The sequence below is a fragment of the Centrocercus urophasianus genome, unplaced genomic scaffold (assembly GCF_019232065.1).
Source record: "Centrocercus urophasianus isolate 14NV4802_14NV808 unplaced genomic scaffold, USGS_Curo_1.0 seq_16, whole genome shotgun sequence".
Classification (NCBI taxonomy): Eukaryota; Metazoa; Chordata; class Aves; order Galliformes; family Phasianidae; genus Centrocercus; species Centrocercus urophasianus.
This window is the reverse complement of record NW_024884711.1, coordinates 19,301,047-19,319,660: the sequence shown is the minus strand read 5'-3', so window position 1 is coordinate 19,319,660 and position 18,614 is coordinate 19,301,047. Positions and strand designations below refer to the sequence as shown.

The following is an 18,614-nucleotide window of genomic DNA, read 5'->3' as shown; positions in this document are numbered from 1 at the left end:
CATGCATTGACTTGAGCCCTTTTGAGAAGTGAGAGTCCCCAGTTCAAATCTGTGCAGTGTTGCATATGGTTCACACTTCATTCACCCACACTCCATGTATCTATTCCTAGTACTGTTGATAAAATAACCCTTTACAGGTGGCTTATTTTATAACTGCTTTGCTTTTGTACAAACAGCTTATAAAAGCGTCAGGGAAAATGCTGTAACAGTAAGCTCTGTTTATGTGCTAGATGCCCTATCTCTTAGAAATATAATTCATTGAGGTTTCTTGGAGAATTGTTGTCTGTAGAGTTGAAATATGGCAGTAATTGCTCTTACATAGAGTAAAACAGCTGGGTTTCATGCTTTTTTGTTGCAATGTGATTCAGTACATGCAGTGAATTATCCATATAAATCGTCATGGGATAGGCAGTATAGAGGCATTTCTTTATTTTATCTGTATTCAAGTAACTAGTAAGAAATTATTTTATACTTTCCTAAATGTACAGTTCAAGTTCCAAGATACATCATTCAATTTGATCCCTTTCCAATGTATCTTTTCTTGCAGTAGATGGTATACAGAAGCCTGTAGCCAAAATGAAGCTGGTTTTCATTAAAAAAAAGTAGTAAATTTTCCAGTAATCTCATTACTATGAAAACATAAATGTTGCATTCATATCTGCTGTCTTTCTAAATCCAATAAAGGAGAAGCATTCAATATAACAAGGTTACTTGTAAAGGAATCTAGGCATTTTAGAAATATTTCAAAAGAAATTGGATGCCTAAATGTCTTTAAAGGTAGTCCTTAGAGTCTACTCTTCCCAGACTCACTATCATCAGTTACCCGACATCCCAACTGAGTTCCACCAACAATTTTGGTATTGCTTCAGTGTATATTATGTTCAGTTTTCCTTGTTTTAATTAGTTCAGTGTGAAAACAAGTTAAGTATCTTTGACACATAAAAGGATCTGTGGAAAATTAAGCCACTGATTGGCGTGAAAAGGGAAGACAAAGCAAAGTGTGCTGATCTCATAGCAGGAACCATAAGATAGGAATATCTTAAGTTCACAGATTTCTTAATGAATATCACACAAGTGATAGCACTTCTGTTCCATTGGCCGTATTTAGAGCATTCTTCTGGAAAGTAGAAATATATTGAAATAATTTCTGAACTAGTGATTGTGGATTTATCTATCCTGCTGATGGGAATTAGTTGGCTAGGAAACAGCTGAAACACTGAGCAACAGCTTGAAGAACACGGTGAGTTGCCTACTTTGAATGAAAAATTGTTATGTGTTCTGTTAGTGCTTTTGAGAACTTCAGATTTTTAAAAGAACTTGTCAGGAAGCTTGCACAGTGTATAACGGAAGTGACTTTCATTGCTTCTAACTTCTGGTACAAACTGAGTCTTCATGCTTTCCTATTTGGAGATGTGAAACATGCATCTACTGTATACATCTGTTCTAATTTTCATTTTTCTAAATCGATATTCTCTGCTTTTCTGAGAGCTATTAGCTATGCAGCACATCTTTTAGCTTTCGTACAGATTTTAAGAGATAGAATGGTTTATATACATTTTATATGTACATCCTGACCACTGAACTTACTTTCTGATTCAGAAGGGAAGCAGGCTCACTGTTTGTTGCCTATAGCACTACACTGATGTCCTCACATATGAACAATGCAGTACATTGTACAGAGCCAGGATTTCATTTAAAATACTTATCGCTGTGTTATCTCGCTGGAGAAGTTCTAGCACCTTTGGGAAATCACATTAGAGGTTGACAGACAGCAGGGGGAATGAAATCTCAGATCTGCTAAAGAGAATAAGACTACCAAATTCAGCGTATCTGTATCTAGTAGCTTAATTTCAATGTATAAAAGGTATTTGAGAGATTTAATAAGAAGTCAAGTAGTCAGAAAATGCCATTATTATGTTTGCCTGGAAAACTTTAATTAGTCTTCCTAAAATGTATGCAGTATCATACAGTGTGAATTGTATGTTGACATGTTATTTCTCAGAAGGATCTGTTATTTGTTCAACACACAAAATGCTCTGTAGTCTCTTAATGAAAATCTACTTAATAGTCTTCAGTACATTGTCCATTTTCTACCTGCACACTTTTCAGAGCAGATTTTGAGGATAGAGGACTTAATTCTATTATCTCTCTGAGCTCTTGTATGCTGCTAACAACTGCACAATCACAGAACTTGAACGTGCTTATGGACTTCTGTTCCTGAACTGTAGTGAGATGTTGGAATGTTATTTTACTGTTCAATGGAAAGATGAGCAAAGGAATAATTAGGATTTTTAAAATAAGATAAAGTTTGTGTGGCCAACCTGATAGTCGGGTCTTTGCTTTATAAGAGAACTGTTTTACTGTGCCATGCTGGAGTTCTTCCTATCTAATGGGAAAATTCGTGGCTTTATAGCTTGCGTATAAGCCTCTTAGGAGTTCAAATTGCAGGCTTGTTCCTCTTGGAGCTGTGAAAGCACTTGGATTTAGTTATTTATTAGTTTTAAGGAAGATGCCAACATTTCTGCCATTGCCAGTGTTTACCTGTGGAAACTTCATTATATCACCAACCATGTCAAAACACCTCTGTTGCACACACAGGGTTATGAAATTCAAGGACAATATCACTAGCAGAATCCACATTTTTCTTTTCCTTAGTCCCTGTCTTTTGCATGATATGGATTTTGGGAAATAATCGTCTTCTGTTGATGCAGGAGTTAGTGGTGTTGCTTCATGTGTCAATGCTTTCTAGTGTCTGTAGACTAGTACATGGATATAGAAGCACATCTACAAGATGACTTGCTTATCTCCCTCCCCACCTGTTTTTGACTACGAAGGGCTTCTAGAGTGAATAGTGGCCTTCGTTAAAAGCTTGAAATGAGGCAAGTTTTATCTGAACTCCGGTCTTGTGCCCTGCTAAGGGTAAATGCTGTGTACCAATCAGGATGAGCTTATTTCAGTATTTCTTCTCTCTCCTACTCGAAAGATTCCAAGATGTGTTTTCTGTTGTGTTTTGTCGCCTTTTCATGGTGTATAATCAGTGAATATTAAGATGTTTATTTCGTAATTATAACAAGAGAGTTTGGCAAAGCAGATAATGATAACAAAAAGAGACTAGATAGAATGCTTACCCGTATCCTGGGCTCACTTACAAAATGGCAGCAGAGCAGATCTCCAGAAGAGATCCTTCCCCACTGGCAGTCAGCTCTTAAATAGGTCTAGGAGAGGTGCAGCCAGGCTCCACCCCTTCTGGCAGCACAGGTGAATTGCCTTCACCTGGGCTCCTGTGGCTGACTCAGTGCTCACCTCTGGTGATCAATCAGAGGTTCAGGCCGTGACTCAGCAGATCCCATACACATGGTAACTCAAACTTCTGCTACAAGAGTAGTCACTGTAATAAAGTGAAAGAGATTATACTGATAGGAATGTCCTCCCGTTTGTGTGAATGCTTAACACTTGTTAATGTTTTAGAAGATTTAAAATTACTGAACGCTCTTATTGAATCCACTCATTTTACTTCTAAGCTTCTGCAGTAGTGGATGAAGAATGCCTCATACCCCCAAAGAATTATTAATTGGATTGGCACTGACATGGGCAGCAGTTTTAATGATAAAAGCCTGCTGGAGATGTGTTGAATAGTATTAAAGTAGATGTTTTTCTGCTCTTGCTTTTTTTCCCCCTGAAAATCTTGTGCCTCTTCAGGCAATAGATTGCCATATTCTGCCGCAGCCAGTGGTTAGAGCAGTTTAATGTAATTTCTTGGTGAGAAGCTGTAAACATTCCCATTTAGTATAGACTATTGAAAAACACATTTTCTATCGTTCAATACTGGGATGCTACTTCATATAAAAGTCAGTCTCTGTGCCTTCTGTATCACTTGAATTGTCACTAAGGTTTTTGTAACATCAGTATTTTTTGTCATGGCTGTAGATTACAGCAGAATGGTATTTCTGCTTTTTATTTTAGAGTTTATCTGGCCCACATTTAAAAAGCTTATGTATGAAGCTTATATATGTACATTCATATGTTCTTCTGTGTAAACAGCATACCTTAAAAAAACAAACAAAAGGAAAACAAACAAAAAGCAAGTTGCAAATCGGTAAAGCAGTGCAACTCTGTAGCTGAATTTAGCCATTTCAAGGATGGTTTGTTCTGTCAGTGAGAAAGCTTGAAATGCTATAGGAGGCTTAAAGTATTGTGCATCGTGCTGTAATTTTCTGTATTTTCCAATGGGATCTCTAAGTCCTTGAGGTATTTCTATTAGCAGAAGCTTTGTGCTGTGGTGTAGAAGTAGAGGAAATATTTATTTAGAATTGCTTTCCCTTGATAGTTAAAATGTCAGAAAGGCCATTGAAAGACCTGATGTGGAGCTAGAAAGAATTACGCATGTTTTATTGAAATAGTATCTGAGAAATCCCTTTATATAGGATTTGTTTGCAGCACCAATGCACATAAGTATTTCCTTAGGTTGTATGATGGTGCAATGAATGGGTCTCCTGTGTAGCAACACTGACTTGCAATAACACTGCAACTTGTTAAATTGATCTCAGCTCTCTGAACCTGGAGGGACTTGGCTCTTTTTAATCTGCAGGGCTAGGAAGTAAATGCTGAATCCCAACAGGGAAGATGCTGATGTTTTGTTGTTTGCTTTGCTTGTTATAAATTGTAAGATCATTAAGGAAATGTTTACATCCTGTTGCTACTGCATGTTTTCTACTGGTCTGTATTTAGAAAAAGCTTTAGACAGAAAAAAAATATATGTTTATTTGCTCTTACATGGAATAGTTGAACTGTTGTTTTAAGTGAGACTTGTTTTTCTATAATACTAAATAATACCCAAGTGGTGAATTATTACTCATGGGTGTATTTTGGACTCATTTATCTCTGACTGCCTAATGTTTTGAAATGTATCTCCTATTAACATGGTTGTGTGGTTGGGGATTTTTTTTCCTGTTACATAAATACCAGTTCAGTTCCCAAGGATTCTAACCCTTGCTTCTTTTCTGAACAGATCATTTAAAATTACTTCAATACAGCATTTCTTACCCAGATTTTTTAAAAGAAAAACAAGATCTATTAGGAATGGTGGTCCATAAATATTTCTGTAAAGATCATGGGGATGTGAAAATGCTGGGTTTTTGTCTTGTACCCAGAGAAAAGTTCAGGGTGATCCCATTCTGCCCCCCTGTCATCTTGATCGTTCAGATTTTGTTCTATGCTTGTCACTGTGAAATTAAAAATAACATTAGAATATTTAAGTTGAACCACTTCTATTAAAAACAAAACCAAAAATTCTTCACTAGTTCATGGAATTACTTCAGGTAGAATCATCTCTGTTGGGGAAGATGGGCGAGTGATGTTGATAGAGGATATTCATAGATGATACAGAAAAAGTACCTGGAAATCCAAACTGACGAGCAGCTTTGTAGCTATTGCAAACTATTGCAAACTATTGCTAAATAGAAGGTGTTGTATTATGGAAAGCTGTCCATCGATTAGGATGAGAGAGCTTCTCAGCATCCCTGGGATCTTGCTGGTTTTCAAAAATATGCCATTGTTGGCTCACTGCTAAAGAGAACAGATTCAAAATTTGTGGAACTTACTCATTTACAACTAGGTAAAATCAGGTTTTTTTTACTGTACCTGTAATTATGGAATTAAAATCACAGTCATATTTTGATGTTTAGTATTTTGGAAATATTTTTTCATTCCTTTTGCTTTTCAATATTACTTATTTTTTTCAGATCTTTAGTATTTTTAAGAGCTGCTTGTTGCTGCAGTCAATCTGAAAGCGATTTCAATTTCCTCAATAAATTCTGGGGGAACAGAGAGGAGCTGGGCACTGAATATTGCCAGTTTCTGCTGTTACATCACTTTTTTTTCTGTCTTAATTCTGATTTTCTTTAATAGATATTGTTTCTTCCCCTTGAGGAATTGCTCACTCCCTCTGTTTTTTTTGTTCTTTTCTCTACTTTTTCATAAGTCATTTTCCTCATAGACTAAATATAAAAAATGCTTCCTGTAGACTAAATACAAAAATGCTTCAAATTGGTATTACTGCTGCTGATTTAATATTAAAATCCAGTGAAAGGTTACACTAGTGTCCAGTAAGAGTCCATGAACCAGGAGATAATTCAAGAATATTGTAATTGTATAAGCAAATTTTTAAATGTTATAAAATCTAGGAACATATTTTGTTTTAAATACCTATAGATATACATAAAGGTAAACATATGCTTTTATTTTGAGTGATCTCAGGAAAGGCAAATCAGCAGATTGCATTCCATAGAGAATGAAATGTGGTATTGTAACTCGTGTCAGCTAACGTGATTCTGATGAAATAAAAGCTACAGCTTTTCAAACAAATGGTTAATATTTTTGGTGGTAGAAAGCTTGCTTGATGTAAGATAATTGTTGAGGAATATAATTAGGCTTCTGTAGTATGTGACAATCTGTTGAAAATCGCACTATCCAAAATCATTACAGCAGTAAATGAAATAAAAACTGTCTAACAGATCTCAGAAAGCATCGTGCATAGGGAAAATTTTCATTCTCTGAAGATTTTCCTAGGAAATTTCTCTAGAAATTTATTATTGCTTTAACATTATTCACTATTTTTATCAATTATCTAGAGAAAAACATTAATACTGTTAATGCTAAGATCAGTTATGTTGGAATAAATGTTTTTTAAGGTTATATGGGTCCATTTGATGAAGTTGCTTCTTTTGAAAAATAAGCATTTTCATCAAATAAAGGAAGCAAGGACGTGTAAGAGGAAAATTGTAGAATATTCATTAAAAGGAGCCGGTAAATATCTTGTAAGAGTATTGCCAACCCTATGGCTTGGGAGCTGAGTGCTAAGTAATGCTTTTGCTATGGTGGCCAAATCTGGTATTGGGGATAGAGAGAAGCTTTGACTGAACAGCAATGAATATGTCTTAGTTTCCTTTTCAGTGCTAAGAAGAGCTGGTCAGAGTCGAGCTAAACTTTTCCTTGAGTCTCCCTTTAGACTAGGCGTACAAAGCTATTCTTAGAGTGCTGGTTCTAATTCTGATAGCAACATTTCCAAAAGGGCTTTGAAAAAGATTTTTCAAAAATAATCTTTACAATCTATTAATCATGAAAGCTGTCCAGAAGTTGCTTTAGTTGTTACAAAATATATGAAAAAGTATTTATGTGCTCTTACTGAAGAGAAGTCTGCCATTTCTCTAAGTAAATCTGGAAAATCAGGAAATAATTCTTTGCTTCTGCTTTGCTGCCTGTAACTCTAAGCTGTTTTGTGGTAGCATGCAACTTGCACAATGAGAGCATCTTGCTTTGCTTTATTGAAGCTTGGCTACACTTGATGTAAACTCTTCAACCTAAACTGTGAAGCTTTCCCTAAGTACATACGTTTGCTTTGAGAAGAGGATGGAAATAGCGTCTCAAACCTAAAGGATCAACTAAAGGAAATGACTATGCCACATCAATTCCAGGAAGTGTTCAAGTCCCATACTGTGATGTTGGGATCTGAATGCTGTACTGGGCCTTGCCGCTGTGGTGTCTGAGCAGCTGCAGCTCCTACGGATAGGCAGGTGGATTTGGACTCATGGCCACTTCTAGGCTGGAAGCTAAGCAAAGCCATCATGGGAACCTGCTCTTTTGTCCATGGGCTGCTAAGTCTGACACACACAGAAGGCTCAGAAAATGCCATCAGAACTGTAAGATTTAGGGAATTGTTTTTATAGTACCTAGATAAACAACAAAATCATTTTTTAAATATCTCTCTTAGCTTGGAAAGCCCTTAAAACTCATATTTGACAATGCAAGTAGTGTAGGAGGTGCTCAGGGTTCTCTACACAGCTGCAAACTTATTTTGCTTCTGAATGATCTCACTCATCAGGTTGCTGATTCACTTCAGTGAGTACTAAATGGTTTGGTGTCAGGAGTCACTGCTGTGTGTCTGTGAGTGTGTGGGAAGGGAGATGGAGAAATGTCAGCATTGGAATGCATGAGAGCAACCAGCAGTGGGAGAGTGAACAGGGGAACTGTGCAAGTCAGGAAGCCACTAAGGGGAGATTGCATTTTGAGAATGGCCTTGTTCAGTGGTGGACTAGAATAAGCACTTCTGGTTCTTCCTCTTCTCATTGACTGTTCAGTTGTTCCAGGTGTATTTATTTGTGTGGCCATAGAGTGAACCAGATCTGGGAGCTGATCCAGGCTCATCTGTTCCCAAGGGGGGGAAAAAAAGTATTGTTTTTAGCCTGGATTGGTTTCTTATTATGGTTTACTACATAGCCACACAAACAGTGATATTGGCAAGGAGAAGAAGAAAGATGCAAGATGAAATTGTGTACTGCCTTTAAAAGAATTGGTTACAAGTAATCTTTAAGCAGAAGTATGGTCAGTCTCCAGTACTGCAAGATTACTTAGGACTAGGTAAAGCTGGAGGGAAAACACCAAGAACTTCATATCTTCAACTTATTGGCCGTTTCTGGTCTTTGTATATTAAAAGAAGCCAGTTCTGCCTTGAGTTTGGAGGCCCACTGGACCTTTTCATTCTTCAGCTGAGATGACCAACAGGTTCACGTTGTCGGTCATAATGAGTGCCACTTTAAAATTCAGCATCTGGAGTATTTTACTATTTATTAGGATTTATGCATCAGAAGGCAGTTAGAACCATGTGAAACTTGTTTTGATGAAATGAAATGCCCTATTCCTGGAGATGTTTGAGGCCAGGTTGAATGGGACTCTGGTCAACCTTATCTAGTGGGCGGCAGCCCTGTCCATGGCAGAAGGGGTTGGATATGGATGGGCTTTAGGTTCTCTTACAACCTGATGATTCTGTGAAAGATCATGCAATAATTTATAATGTAAACTTTTTTTCAGTGATCTGTTCCTAAAATATAAAATGATGTATTATACAGAAATACAAATATGAAGTCTTCAAACTTCCTTTTAATTTCTTCATTTGTTAAATTAGCTGCTTAGATATTGATGATATTGAACACTTTAAAAAAGGTGTGTTTACCAACTTTTAATTTTTCTTCTACCCACACACCACATCCTAATTTTGTCTTTAGCAGCCCAGATGTGTTTCTGCAGAATAAGTGCTTCTGTAGTGATAATTAAAACACTTATAACAGGTAATTTTCAGATTGGGAAACTCATAAAAAGCAGGACTATTTTTTAGCATCTTAATTTTGAAGCTGGTGATGATTTCAAATTTTCATTACAAACTCTGAAATGTTATAGTTTGTGAAATATGTTAATCTAGAAGTTAAGTACTGCTTTGTAGCATATCGAATCTGAAGGTCTAAAGGGACCAAACTTAAGACAGTATTTTGTGTTGTGTGAGTTGTGGGTTGGATTCAGGCTCTGCTGAACGAACGGAACTTGTGATTTGAACTTACGTCAAGACATTTTAAAAACCCTTGATCATCCCTGTGGATGCTAGGCAAACACCTATCTTAAAAATTGATTGTAGTATGGATTGCAGGATCTTGATGACCTGATTCTATGTGTATTTATATCTGGAAACATGGATTTCTTTTCCTTCATACACTGCAGTTTATGCATACAAGATTTGTAAACTCTTAAGATTTTTTTTTTTTAAAGTTTACTGTGGTCTGAAATAGATCAATAAAATAAATATCTTATTTTGAACTGTTGCTCATGTCAGATAGGGAAAGGACTTTGAAATCACATAATTCCTAGATAATGCCTATTCTGTCCGTGTGCTAAGCTGTGAGGAAACCTGACAGAAATGTTTTAGCTGGGCAGCTGTCAGGAGTCCTAGGGCAAAACCTAATTCTGGAGAGAACTGTAATCTCTGAGGCTGTGATGTGGTATGCTGGAGGTACTGGCTTCTGGCTGGGAATTTTGGCTTCTAGAAAGGAGGGCAACCTAAGATTATGTGGCAAAAACTCATTTCAGTGAATCTGGAATGTTAGGGATTTTTTGCTCAACTCGCAGACAGTTTCTATGAAAACAGAGCAGCAAGTCATATTGGTATTTCTCAATTCCTAACCAGTGTCCTTTGTCACAAATTATATTTAACTACTGATCAGTCTGCAGATTTGAGAACTAGTGATTGCTACTACCCTTTTTGCCTCTTTGTATCTTCAGCATGGGTTCCCTAGGGTTTGCTAGTGTTTTTTTTTCAGTCTCCTCTTTGATGGATTCATTTATTTAATCTTTTGATATAGATAATACTAAGTCTTGTAGTATTTTTCAGTTTTATCTCTTAGATTCTCCATTTGCCGCCTAAAAATGGGTATCTTCTTCTAGTTAGTGATATTGGAAAAAACAAAAACAAAAACAAACAAAAAAAGCCAGAAATCTTTACTTTGCATCTCCACCTTCCACTCTTAATGGTATTTTGGGGAGTTGCTTGTTCTTTGAATAACTTTTTACTGTTGGCTACTGTAAATTTTAGTGCAATAAATCGCAGAAGTGGGATCAGGGTTACCATTATCCAGTCTTCTATATGTTGCTTTATATTTCTGAGTTTTGTTTGATTGTTACTGTGTTTATTTTTTCATTTCTACCCAAAATATATTACTTTTTTTTTTTCCTTTGTATTTCATCCTATTTATTTATGACTCTGCACCTCCTGTATAAGGATAATTAGAATTCTAATATGTTTTTCTATAATGTTTGTAACTCTGCCAATTTTCTTTTATCTGCAGTTGTTGTATATTGATTTTTTGGTTTTACTTTAAACTGCACAAATATTCTTTATATGTAGTCCTTCTGAGACAGCTTTCTTCTTTCTGAAATTACATCATAACAGTTGATCCATGAAACTTCCTCTAAAGGATTCTTTAGGCAAAGAAATGTGATTTCTTGATAGTGTCACTGCAGTGCAGTGGTGTGTCTGACCTTGATACTTAAGTTGTTTCTATCCAGAAACTGTATGTGGACAATAAAAACCAAAGTGAAAGTTATCGTACACAGGAGTGCGTAAGAGTTTGTTAATCTCTCACTGCTTAATAGCTCCTAATTTGCAGATATAGTCATTCTCAAGTGTCTAGATTATGTATAAGCCAGGTTTCATGTCTCTCCCCATTTGGCTTGTAGGACTTGGCCACAGCACAAATGAAGAAGATGGCAGATGCTCACATCTGTCTTCCTCTACGCACTAATGTATTCAGCTACATCTGTTCTCTGCAGAAATTAGATATTTCTTCAAAACTAAAAGTCTATGTGATACATATATGGATGTTTCACATTGTCTTTATTTTGATTCTTGCTATGCTGGTCAATGGAAAGTGACGGGAATGGAAAATGTATGAAGGTTTACTTATCTGGGGCATGGTAGAGGAAAAAGATGTTTTCTGTAAGTATGCAGACTTGTTAATTATTGTGTATTCTCACTGTTCTGTGAATCACATAATGTTCTAATCAGAGGTGCAAAATGATGTTAATCGTTTCAATAGTCAGCTTTCTAACTCTGAAACAGCATTAGCAATCCTTTGTCTTGTTATAACATGCAGCCTATGTGCTATTTCCACTTAATTGGGATCTTCTCATTAAGAACAGAGGGAGTTGAGTCTGAATAATGATGCCAGCAATGTATTTCAACAGAAGCTATTTAACATAAGCTGAGCATATCCTCTGCTTTAAAATGAAGAAAGAAATAAAATACAACTAGTCTGCACTTTGAGGCAGCAGCATTTTGAAGGAGTACTCTGCAATAAAGGCTCTCTAGGCTACATGAAGAAAACAGACATCAGATATTTTTCACAGCTTCCCCTAGGGTACTTGCAGTTGTTCCTCTAGCCTTGAAATGTATCTTTAGTGAGGTCAAGTGAATACAGCTCATTTAGATATTCCTGACTCAGCTCTCAGAAGCTGCTGTGGATGCTGACAGCTCTTCTGTATTGCTCAAAAGATGTCTGAGATACTGGTAAATCTCGTTTATTTTTTTTGCATCAAAACATTCAGAATTTGCCTTAGACAAGCTTTTGTGGACACGTTTTCAAGTAAATGTAAGCTATGATGGGGTAATCCTGAAATAGCCTCTGTTCAGCTTTTTCTCAAAACATAACATCCCTGTAGGAAATGACTATGTAACTTTTCCCTCGTGTTATTTCTGTGACTTCATCATTGTTTTACCTTCTCAAACTGTTATATTAGAATATTCATTTTGCTTGGGTACACTTGAGGACTCTATTTGCTCTCCCTAGCTGAAAATGCAAGAAAGTCATGTGTGCTCTCCATTAGCATCTAAGGAAGTTGTGACAGATGACGAATAATGTTTTGGCATCAATCAACTATACAGGAGTACTTATAGACTTGCAGAGGGCAGGGAGACACCTGTCCTGTGGGTGCAGTTTTGTCTGTACAAGGCAATTTAGTAATATAGTTCTTTCAGCAATATAGGAAACTCTCAACTTATTTGACTGAAAAATGATCTATGTTCTCCCTTGAACCTTTCTCATGTGTACATTTAATATCCTCATGACAGGGTTTAATTGTACAGGAAAGACCTGGTATATTAGAATTAAAAAATTGTGTGTAAACTGCATATGCATTTCTGTGCATGTATATCTGCAAATAGACTTTCCAGTGCCTTCTAGGCTTGCAGTATTCATGGTTTTGACATCTGCAGAGCTTTAGAAGGAGCTTACAGTCACTCTAAATCATGCATGTTTTCTTGTTCAATATTAATGTTCTAAGATGGTGGGGACAATATTTACACTACCTAATACATTTGGTTGCACAGCATGCAGAGATAAGCTGTCCTGGCCATCTATAGATTCTATTGGGAAAAGAAATTTTCTTATGGAGCAGTTGGATATATGTGTTCTACCACTAGGACATGCGAGCAGAATGCTATTTCTGTAGCAAATCAGCCTGTTGTCTAGCACTTTCTTCTCCTTCCTGCCAGTCAAGCTCTGTAGAGATGCTTTCTGCAGTCCTGTGGAGAGATTGGAGGTGGGCAAGGACTCTTTAATTAGTTCACATGATGTTTTATTCATCTATCCATCCTTCCATGTTGTGCAGTGACTTTGCCACAAGAATTGCACAAAGCTTTTCTTAACTGTAGGCGGTTGTTCACTTATTAATGTAAACATCATGTGCCTGGGATGTGTGAGCCCTAAAAATAAACCTGTGGAGATAAAAATAGAACTCTGGGAGTACTGAGATGCTGCTTAATCAGAACCAGCTGCAAGCTGTCTAGAAAATGTAAGTTATATGAGCCAGATGGCTTTTGCCCTTTTTGCTTTAGACAGCATGTAATTTGGGTAACTACAGCTACAGTAATGTATTTTCCCAGTCAAACTGTTTGATAAACATATTTGTTTCAAACAGACACTTCCAATTAGAGAACCAGTAAAATGTTAATTTATTTTAATATTTCTCCAGACGGGTAAGCCAAGGGAAGGTTACATAATGCTGCATTCAGAGGCATGCACAATAAATGCTTATGGCTGTATTTGGTAGGAACTAGATCATGATATGCATCTTTGTACAACAACTCTTTTACACTGGAATTAGGTGAGAATAGCTGAAATGAATTTTGTGGTGTAATGATTGATGGGATTTATGGAGTAAGTTTGTAGGAGTAAAGTACTATATAAAATGTAAATGCATCATAATGATATGTGGTCCTGCTTCTGGGGACCTGTCATTGGACAAGTTAGCAGTCTAGGAAGTGAGAATCTGAAGCTCAAGTCCGTTTTATCTGATGTGGAACAGTGTGGGAGAGGGAACTCTGCTTGGCATGAAAGGGCTTGAATGTGACTATCTCACCATGCAATAGCATCTTTGCTCTATTTACAAAGTCTACAAGTCTACTTCTGGGGGAGCAGAGTGTGAAATGAGCACAGCCTCCAGATAATTCTATCCATGTGCATCTAAGTTGTCATGTAGAATAACAATTATCAAACTAGGCTAGTGTTTATGTGAAAACCTGGGTGAAGGAAATGGAATGTATTTCAAGATGCAGCCTCTTTTATGAAATATTTTAACAAAGCCAAACTATACAATCCTAAAAAGCTGTGATCAGTTTTTGTAGCAGATAAAAACATAAAATCAAAAAATACAGAAGATCCAGAACTGAATTTCAGCATAGAGAAACACCTCTGAAAACAAGTGTTGGTTAAGGTGCTTACTTCACTGGAATCTGATAGAAATCGCATACAGCTGACATGAAGCAGGCATATGAGTGATAAAAAGTCTTATTTGTCCACCACCCATTTGTTTTGCATTTTCCATGATAACTGGACTGAGATTTTGATGTTCTTTTGTTTGTCATTATTATTTTTTCCTCAGCCTTGGCCCTCTTTGCTTTAATTAAATGCCTACTTACATTTTCTGAATGGGATGCCTGTTCTTCCATACCTTTTTCTTTATGTTCAGTAAGAGCTTCTCTTCATCTGACCTCCCAGGATTTCTCAACTTCTGTGCCTATCGTACAGATTGTCATCACTGTATAAAGTTAAGTCTTTTAAGAGAAGCCATGTGAGAATTCCAGCCTACTTCTGAAGGGAGCAGGAGCTACATGAGCTTGCTTAGAGATGGTTGGGTAGGAATCTTTTTTTTTTTTTTTTTTTTTTTTTTTTTTTTTTTTTTTTCCCTAAATATTTATATTTAAGTATATCTGCAATGCAAAGCTGTCTGAAATTGTTTGTGTGGCTTTCTTTCCTTGCCGTTTAATTCTTTTGCACCTGTCATGCTCATGAGTCATGAGGCTATTATATTTTTTTTAACTGTGGGAAATAGATTTATCAGTCTTTTTCTGGCCTGTAATTTTTTATACTAAATGATGTCAGGCAGAATTTTAGGTTACAGGCTTTTTGAAAGTATTTCAGAATGAAAATAGCTTTCAGAAGTGCTTTTAAAATGCGTTAATTTAGATTTATTTACTTTCTTAAAATTGCACTTGCTTGGTCTATTTGATCATTGGCTGAAACAAGCAGTGATTTAAGAACTTGAAAATCTGTCCATGCCTCAGCATGACTGCAAGTTCAATTTACAAGTGGATCTTAAAATAGTAACACTTATTGTCAGGTTCTAAGATGTTTTAGGTTGAAACCAAATTATAGGAATTTGCTAGTTTTTGACAGGAGAAGAGAGAAAGCTGTGCAGATGAATTTTTAAGTAGCTGTATACATGACACACAGTCTTAAAATGATGAATGTCTGGATTTAGATCATCCCAACTGTAGGAAAAAAACCCAAAACCTCTGATTTGATTGTATCATGCTCCCTCACTTTAATATTTTGTCTGTGACCTAGAAATGGTTCATAGTCTTATTTACCATAGGATAAATATGACTGACTCTGAAATGGGAGAATGAGGAAGGGGGAATGAGATCCCTTGAGCTCTTAGGTTGAGATTTTAGCATTTCCTCAATTAAGAATCTACTAGAGAAGAGAAATAATGTATTGCCTATCTAGTACTGTCACCCAATTTAAAGCAAATAATTGACTTTTTATTTGGTGAATACAGTGTTTTTAAGGTTCAACTTTCTTTTCATGTGCCATATGTAAAAGGCATTCCAGCACAAAATTTACTTGTTCTCATGGTTTTTAGCATACTTCTTTTGTGCTTAAAAAAAAAAAAAAATTAAAAATTTGAAATAACTTGGGATTATGCTGATTCTCAGCTGTTTGAAACATATTTAGTTTTTGTATAAATCCATGTCTAGGATGGACCGCAGCAAGATGTAGGAGATGCACTGAACAGAAAGTCATGCTAGGACAAGACACTGCTTTCCCTCATTGCTCTTCATTCAGGGCTTGTTTCTGCTGGAAATCCCTGAGCGTTTTAGCACCTGATATACCTTCTCTGGATGCGCTTTAGGATATTACAGCAGTTAAATCATACCAGTAGTTTAAGTATTAGGCTATATACTAGTTTAAATATTTACTAACCTGGTATATCTTGACTGAAGAGTGGCATGATGCATGGCCTTTTGGGGATCAGCCTTGTGAAAAGACCTTGATGATACACAAGTGGGGCACTAGTGGGAGGTAGCGTTGCCCTAGCTTTGTGTTTTTGCAAGATTTCTTATTAAACGAATCAAATGAACTCATTTCCAAATTTAAGAAATTATAGATTTGCTTACTGAGAAATACTCAATAGCTTCAAGTGGTTATCCATTCAGGATTCTTTGTTCCAGTATAGAACAGCCTCACATTGATCCTTCAAACATGGCTTCAGCATACTGTTTGTCAGCTGCCTGATGTCCATAGACCTTTGTATTTAGGTGACAATTATGTTCCTCCTTCCTTCACGCTGTGTGCAGCCTGAGAATTGTTACAAGCAACATGGGCCTAGAATTTTCTGTGAGCAGTGGGCAATTTTAGACTCTTTTACCATCTGCTTGAGTTCGTATGTGAAACGAAATTACACATATTGCTTTGTTATGTCTGGGACTGGCTTATGTCTATGTATAGATAAGGTAGATAAATGCTGAAAATAGCAAAAATAATTTCACAAAGTGCATTACTTTTCAGATAAAAAAAAAATGTGTTGTTTCAGAAAATAATTTCCTTTATTAAAATAGAAATGAATGCAGAAGTGTCTGATTATTATGATTGTTACTGGATTTAGCTGGAAATCTCCCTCTGAGATTTCTTTTAGCATTAATCTAAAAATACACCTTTGTCCCTGTTTTAATATCACCACCAGAAAAGAGAAATTCTTTATTTCAAACCTAATAATTTAAATGCAAATATGCTTTTTAAAAATAGAACTAAGCAAGGAAAAACAAAACAAAAGCTGTAAAAGCTAATACTTTTGATAAGTGGTCTTATGTAAGTATGGAGTATGCTCTTAAAATTATCCAAGTCCTTCTGGATACCATTTATAAGATCATTGTGCTTGTTTACACAAGGACACTCAAAAAATTAATCTGCAGTAACTAGAATTATAAATTGAAGTGGATTAGCTAAATTGTATAAAATTCTTGTTCAGCATGCATTCAAAATTACAGTTGCCGTAATTTAATTTATCTTAATTTATTTTGGATGTGAACTAAGCTGCATGGAATTAATTTAATCCTGAATGAATATCCATAATAGAGTTTAGCTGGTATGACCACTCTTCTTTGAAAGGAAGTCTGGATTATTTTAACATATTTTGCTTTTGAGAAAATCTTGTTAATTTACGATGAAATTTCTAAAAGTATTGTTGTACATGGTTGTTTTTTTTTTCCCGCTTAAACACGGAATGTTGCACTAAGCATAAACATTTATTTGTCCAAGTTTGGTTTTATTGCATAAGGAAATTCACAGTAATGTCATACTGAAACCAGTAAAATTACACTGTGTAGTACTTTGAGTATGAAATTGTCCCAAGTCACTTAAATTGTAATTCATAATCTGGATAAATTGTAGAACAGTCAGTAAATACCAAGAACTGCAGAGTTTTTGTATGTTTTGTCAAGAGGAATTCAAACCAAAGTGCTCAGGAAAAAGCATTCTTACTCTCTTAATAGGCACAGTCCAGACCTGGGAATATCTGGGCTTGCCCTGAGGTGCCTTTTGCACTGGGACAATGTGTGGTCCAGCTACTACTTTCCCATTTCCCAAGGAGGGCTTCACTGGATAGTCTTCCTCTACTTGCTTCTATTGAACATGATTTTCCAAATTCTTTAGAGCTATTTGCACTTTCTTAGAAATGTGTCTTTGAGAGTTACACTGGAACCATGACATTTGCAAACTGCTTCGTTGTATCCTTTCGTTTTGCCCCCTCTATTCCAACCCCTACAATTCTGTGATTCTGTGATGTGAACACAAAGTAATTTTGTCATCTGTATTAATGTTGATATCTAAATTTTAAAATCTGTTTAAGACCTTGTTAATCTTGCTCTTAAACGTCTGCTTTACAGTTATTTGAATTGTTTATGCCATGCATATTTTGAAAGATGTAGGCATTGTGGGTGTTCCATGTTATACTGACCCTTGTCAGTGCTTATTTAATATCTGTATGCTTAGAATATCTCTTTTCCAAGGTGCCACACTATATCAATTCCCCCATTTCATAACAATTATATTTAAATCTTATTCAAATTTCCTGTGCTATGTATGCGTTCAAAAGATTTATCTTTGCAGTGGAATTGCCAGCTCACAGCCTGAACCAATGGTTCAGCACCAAGTGAGAAGTTATGGCTAACCCAGGGAGCTCAGGTGCAAGCAATGCACATGAGTGACTAGAAGATCATCCCTCCTCACCCTCATTTAAGGATTAGGAGCTAAGGGAGTATTATCTTTCTGGATAGTGATTACATTTCTCTTGGGCTGTTGGGCTGTCACTGGTCATTGGAAGGGGTGAGCTTTTTTTTATCTGCTATTGTTCTATGGGGTTTCTGTCCTACTAGAAGATACTATAATTGCCTTCTTTGCTATACAAACCTGAACAAATTAAAGTAACTTTTCTGAAAGTGGCTTAATTGCACTTGAGTTTCTGTATCTTTTATGTATTATATATTCTGTTTTAGTATACTGGAGAATTTACACTTCTACGTTTAAACTGTTTAATACTTCTTATACATGTACTCAGAACATCTCCTGGGTGCTTGAAGAAATATAATGACTTATTATGTTTGTTGAGTTTAATAATATTCCTAATGACAGCTCAAAATTCTGGATTTTGTTTCTATACCATATCTTGTTGATACC

General features: G+C 36.1%; 1 protein-coding gene across 2 annotated transcripts in view; it reads left to right on the top strand.

Moving 5' to 3' along the window:
- HDAC9 (histone deacetylase 9) overlaps window positions 1-18,614 on the top strand; it is a 438,875-nt gene that overhangs the window by 33,890 nt on the left and 386,371 nt on the right. The gene's annotated exons all lie outside the window — the stretch shown is intronic.